A 5,741-nucleotide genomic window follows, 5' to 3' on the forward strand; every position below is an offset into this window, starting at 1 on the left:
TATTGGGACCTCACCAAGGCCAGCTGAACTATGACTGAAAAAGCATGGGATAAAACTGGACTCTCGGAACATGGCGAACAATGAGGGCTGATGAGAAGCCAAGGACAATGGCACGGGGTTTTGATCCTACGCAATGTGCTGGCTTTGTGGGAGCCTAGCCAGTTTGGATGTTCACCTTCCTAGATATGGACAGAGGGGGGAGGACCTAGGACTTACCACAGGGCAGAAAACCCTGAATGCTCTTTGGACTGGAGAGGGAGGGGGAGAGGAGTGGGAGGAGGGGAAGAAGGGTGGGAGAAGGGGGAGAAGGGTGGGAGGAGGGGGAGGGAATTGATAGGCTGGGAGGAGGTGGAAACTTGTTTTTTTTTCTTCCTTTTCTCAATAAAAATAAATAAAAAAAATAAAAAATAAAAAGGGTAAGGGAAATTGATGTAAGTATAATCTCAAGAAATAATTTTTTAAAAAATCACAAGGCTAGGCCATGGCCGCGCTTCGCTGGCTTCTAGGCTTAACTGGGGTGGCAGCAGGTGCCTGCCTAGGCTCTCGTGCGGTCGCCGCCAGGGCCTGGGCGCTGCTCCCCGGGCTGCCGGGGCATGGGGCAGGGGCGCGGAGTGAGGCGGCTTTCTGCACGGCCGTGATGTGCACCGACTTCAGGACTCCGGAGTCCTGCAGGGTGAGCGTCGGGCCGAAGCTGCCCGTAGAGAGAACAAGAATGGAGGATCTGCCCTGTCACGCGAGGGGTCTGGGCGATGGGGCACTGGCTCCAGCATCCTTTCGGCCCTCCAAGACATCTTTTCTGTCTCCTGGCTCAACAGGTCCAAGGTGGAAAAGCAGCTCCAGGTCATCTCAGTCCTACAGTGGGTCCTGTCCTTCCTGGTGCTAGGAGTGGCTTGCAGTGTTATTCTCATGTGCACCTTCTGCACCGACTGCTGGCCGTTAGCTGTGCTCTATTTCACCTGGCTGGCCTTTGACTGGAACACGCCCAAGAAAGGTGGCAGGAGACCGCAGTGGGTGCGGAACTGGGCCGTGTGGCGCTATTTCCGAGACTACTTTCCCATCCAGCTGGTGAAGACGCACAACCTGCTGACCACCAGGAACTATATCTTTGGGTACCATCCCCATGGCATCATGGGCCTGGGTGCCTTCTGCAACTTCAGCACGGAGGCGACCGAAGTTAGCAAGAAGTTTCCCGGCATAAGGAAACTTGGCCAAGTTGGCCGGCAACTTCCGGATGCCTGTCCTTCAGGAGTACTTGATGTCTGGAGGCATCTGCCCTGCCAACCAAGAAACCATAGACTACTTGCTTTCAAAGAATGGGAGTGCTTCATCTCCTTCTGCTCAGCAAGGAACTCAGGACAGTGAGGGGTGCACCCACACACCGAGACAATGGGGATGTTCTATCAGGACCTCACCAAGGCCAGCTGGCCTGGGTCTGAAAAAGCGTGGGATAAATTTGGACTAGCTGAACATAGCGGACAATGAGGAAGAATGGGAACTCAAGAACAATCGCAGTGGGTTTTTGATCCTACTGCACGTACTGGCTTTGGGGGAGCCTAGGCAGTTTGGATGCTCACCTTAGGAGACCTGGATAGAGGTGGGCGGTCCTTGGGCTTCCCACAAGTCAGGGAACCCTGATTGCTCTTCGAGCAGATGAGGGATGGGGACTTGATAGGGGGAGGGGGAGGGAAATGGGAGGCGGTGGCGGGGAGGAGGCAGAAATCCTTAATAAATAAATAAATTAAAAAATAATAATAATAAAAAAAATTAAAAAAAACAAAGAACGGGAGTGGGAATGCTATCATTATCGTGGTGGGAGGTGCAGCCGAGTCCCTGAGTTCCATGCCTGGCAAGAAGGCAGTCACTCTGTGGAACTGCAAGGGCTTTGTAAAGCTGGCCCTGCGCCATGGAGCTGATCTGGTTCCCACCTATTCCTTTGGAGAGAATGAGGTGTACAAGCAGGTGATCTTTGAGGAAGGCTCCTGGGGCCGCTGGGTCCAGAAGAAGTTCCTGAAGTATATTGGTTTCGCCCCGTGCATCTTCCATGGCCGAGGCCTCTTCTCCTCTGACACCTGGGGGCTGGTGCCCTACTCCAAGCCTATCACTACTGTTGTGGGTGAGCCCATCACCATCCCCAAGCTGGAGTACCCGACCCAGAAGGACATCGACATGTACCACGCCATGTACATGGAGGCCCTGGTGAAGCTCTTTGACAATCACAAGACCAAATTCTGCCTTCCGGAGACGGAGGTGCTGGAGGTGAACTGACCCAGCCTGTGGGGTCCAGCTCCTGGAAGGAGGGACTGCGAATCCTTTTCTACCAAGTTCTCAAGTGCATCTTGCTCTGTAAATTTGGAAGCATCATGGGTGTCTGTGGGTTATTTAAAAGAAATTATAATGTGTTAAACCATTGCCATGTTAGATCTTTTGTAAGAAGGGGCGAGTCAGTATTTTAAGTTCTCACATCTAGTATGTCGTGCACAAGGTGGTGGCTGACATTTCTGGGCCTTGATGGTTTCTTATCCACCCCTTCTAGGGTTCCCCAAACAACAGACAGCTGGCCCTGCTGAACTGGGGAAGGACAATCCTTATGACTTGGCCACTTAGATAATCCTCTTTTCTCCAGGGATTCTCAAGAGGCAGAGGCCGTGTTTAGCAAACATCTCCATTCCCACCACCCTACATGTGACTGAAGGTCTGGTTCTTCTTGCCAAGGGGAGGATGCAGGGAACAGAGTTGGCCCCTTTGGGGAAGGTGGCAGATAGCATCTGGAGTCTCCTCTCTGCTCCTCACCCTACCCCTTTTCTCCAATCTGAGCCTTTGTTGGCCTATATACTGTGCTAGGGACAAGGATGTCCCACAGGTACTGTCTTGGGTTATCTCGCTGCTGTTGGCTGGTTTTACTCTGAAGGCTGGCATCGTAGATTCAGCACAGCTCAGCCGTAGCTTGGAGCATGTTATTTCAGCCGCCTGAGCTCTCCTGAGCCACACCCCAAGTTTGGTGTAAGGAAGGGTCTCTCTTCTGTTCAAAAAGGGGCCTGGCTTTCGGTATAGCACACTGGGTCCAGGACAGGAGGCCCCGTACCCAAGCCTCACATGTGTGCCTTCCTGAGGCATTGGGCCAGGGAAGAGAGCTGCCCCCTCCTGTGTATTCTGTTTTCTTTCCATGAGAATGTTGTGCCATGTCACACTTTTGTATATTCCTAGACTAATAAACGGAAACAGGAACAAAAAAAAAATCACAAGGCTAGACAGTTCTGAAATCTATGAAGCAGGAAACCCTAATAAAAGGGGTAAAATTCTAGATATATCTGGGTCAGAGAAATTAAACCAATAGATCCAAAACATAAACAGACCTTTAGAAAAAAATTGAGAACTAATCAACTGATACATAAGCCATCCATTAAATCCCAGTTTATAGAGAATAGGGCACATCTGCTTCCTTCCCAAGCAGCTGAGAGTGTTGTAATCCAGAAATTTTATTTATTTTAATTGTGAAAAATATGGAGTCTCCCTTTATAATCTGACTGGTAGCATGGACATTATCTGTGGTAATAGAGTTGGTTGCTCACTCCTGGACTCTTAAAATGATTAAGTCCTAAAAATCACTCACCCAGAAAAAAATACTACAACATGAAGATATGAAAACCTACTACACCCTTTAAAACATCTGCAGAGCAGCAGTGTGGAGCTCATGGGGACCAGCATGGCTGTAGCTTGAATGACTGATCTCTACCTCCAAGGAGCTTGGCCACCACAGAGCATATTCTGTCTCCGAGAAGCTCATCATGATTAGAAAACAACTCTGTGTCCAAACAGAAATCAAACAAAAAAGCGCTCTCATCTTCAGGATTCAGGATCCTGCATGGCCCCCAGTAGTGAGTACCACTCCTCTGGCGTGCCATGGCAACAGTGGACACACAAGAAGGGATACAGGTTACTGATACCAGGCTGCCTGTCCCACTAGAGCCCTCCACAAGGAACCAGAGACAAGGACGGCACAGGGTGCTGTAACAAGACTTGTGCTTTATTGTGGGAGATATGAGGAACATCGGTGGGCAGCAGAAGCTGGGCTTTGTTCCTGGTCCTTACCACACAGCCCTTGACCTCCATAATAAATAGGGACAGACTCTGCACAGACGCCCCTCCAGCCCCTGAACAGGAACCTACTGTGTAAGGGGCCTCATGCCATCCTGGCACTGAATCCGTCCCAGTGGTGGTGGTCATGGGCATCTCCATGCTGGCCAGGCAGCTTCCGTGCAGGCTGATGAGGCTTCTGCCATCCTAGCACTTGTCCCCATCCTCCTGCTCTGAGGAGTCCACGAGGCTGCTCAGCTTGTTCCCAGGTTGCCCTCTCTGGAGGAGGTCTGTTATGGCAGCTCCCCTGTCCAGGTACACTTTGTACATGGGGTCCCCATGTAGGGAAGCAGGTGGTGCTCACTGTGAACACAGTCAGCTTGTCCACAGCCGGCAGCAGGAACCAGATGAAGTTGAGCAAGGATTGAAAGAAGGTCCCCTTGATGGATGGGACCTTCTGTGCGCACCTTGTAAAGACCACCTGGGTACCTTTCTTGTTTTTCAAACAGAGGAACAGTTGTACACAGCCTGGGCCACGAACTCACCCACCCGCTTCAGAAGCCTTGTGTAGTGGAGTACCTGTCCGTCATGTCGGTACAGCCCTTGCCCTCAGTGGGGGGCAGGAAGTAATACTGAGACTTACAGTTGTATTGCAGACCCACAGCATGAGGGGCTGGTGGAACCTGGGATGGCCCAGTTTCCCAGATCCTCCACTGGACCACTTCAGTTCTGGCCACCAACACTACTTACTCTTGCGAATTTAGATCCGTCAAACTGAACACTGTAGCTGGCTCTACAGTTCTTTAACAGTTCATCAGCTATTTACACCATTACCTTCCCCAGGGATTCGAGGATCGGCAGGGTCAGGTCAGCCTGGACTGCTCTGCTGGCCATGACCAAAGAAGAGAAATACTCCTGAGTACCTGAGATCTCAGGATTCTGAATGTTTGTTTCTGGACATGTATCTGAAGAAGAGCATTCAGCACATCTCGTGTGCCTTGTGGTAGTCGCCCTTCTGGATGCTTGTACGCAATTTGCCCTCTATGTGGTGGGGGCATCTTTCTGGGTGATCAAAACCAATACCATGGGCCTCTGCAATGTTCAGAACTGGTGCTGTAGCAGGCGATGTTGGCGGAGCCTCCTTGCTCCCTTCCCTTTGGCCGCTACATGTACTCTACCAGAACTGATTTGTTTTTTAGCAGAAGCTACTATTGATGGCTACTTCCCCATCTGCTTGTATCACTGTGGGAAACACTACTTTCCCAGGTAACACAGCAGTGCTGAGTTTCATCCTCCATCTATAGTTCAGAGATGTGCAAATTTGCAAAATTTTTTTGAGGCTTCTCTGGATTCAGAGAATGTAATGGGGATTCTAGGCCCCAGTGACTTCTTTGAGTCTTTGCAGTAGTACAGGAAAACCCTGGGAGGGCTCCCCTGCATCTGCTGGTACCAGTAAATGTTGTTATCGCCAATGCCGATGTCACTCCTCAGGGCACAGAGGAGGAGGGTGTTTCTGTCAATATAGTCCGAGAAAAGGAACCTGCGAAAGCAGAAACCACAGTGAACAGCAGAATTGAGGTACAGCATTTTGGGGATCTGAACCAGAAGGGCTGACTAAGTTTAGAAGTTCTCCCCAGGACTCTTGGGCCTGTCCGTACCTGTACATT

The 5,741-nt window shown here is 50.6% G+C and overlaps 2 pseudogenes; one reads left to right on the forward strand and one right to left on the reverse strand.

Annotated features, from left to right (window-relative positions):
• Window positions 1–481: 481 nt before the first annotated feature.
• On the forward strand, window positions 482–2,347 carry LOC142846197 (diacylglycerol O-acyltransferase 2 pseudogene; annotated as a pseudogene).
• A 1,833-nt stretch (window positions 2,348–4,180) lies between these two features.
• On the reverse strand, window positions 4,181–5,035 carry LOC142846248 (Golgi to ER traffic protein 4 homolog pseudogene; annotated as a pseudogene).
• Window positions 5,036–5,741: the final 706 nt, after the last annotated feature.

The sequence above is a fragment of the Microtus pennsylvanicus genome, chromosome 1 (assembly GCF_037038515.1).
Source record: "Microtus pennsylvanicus isolate mMicPen1 chromosome 1, mMicPen1.hap1, whole genome shotgun sequence".
Lineage (NCBI taxonomy): Eukaryota > Metazoa > Chordata > Mammalia > Rodentia > Cricetidae > Microtus > Microtus pennsylvanicus.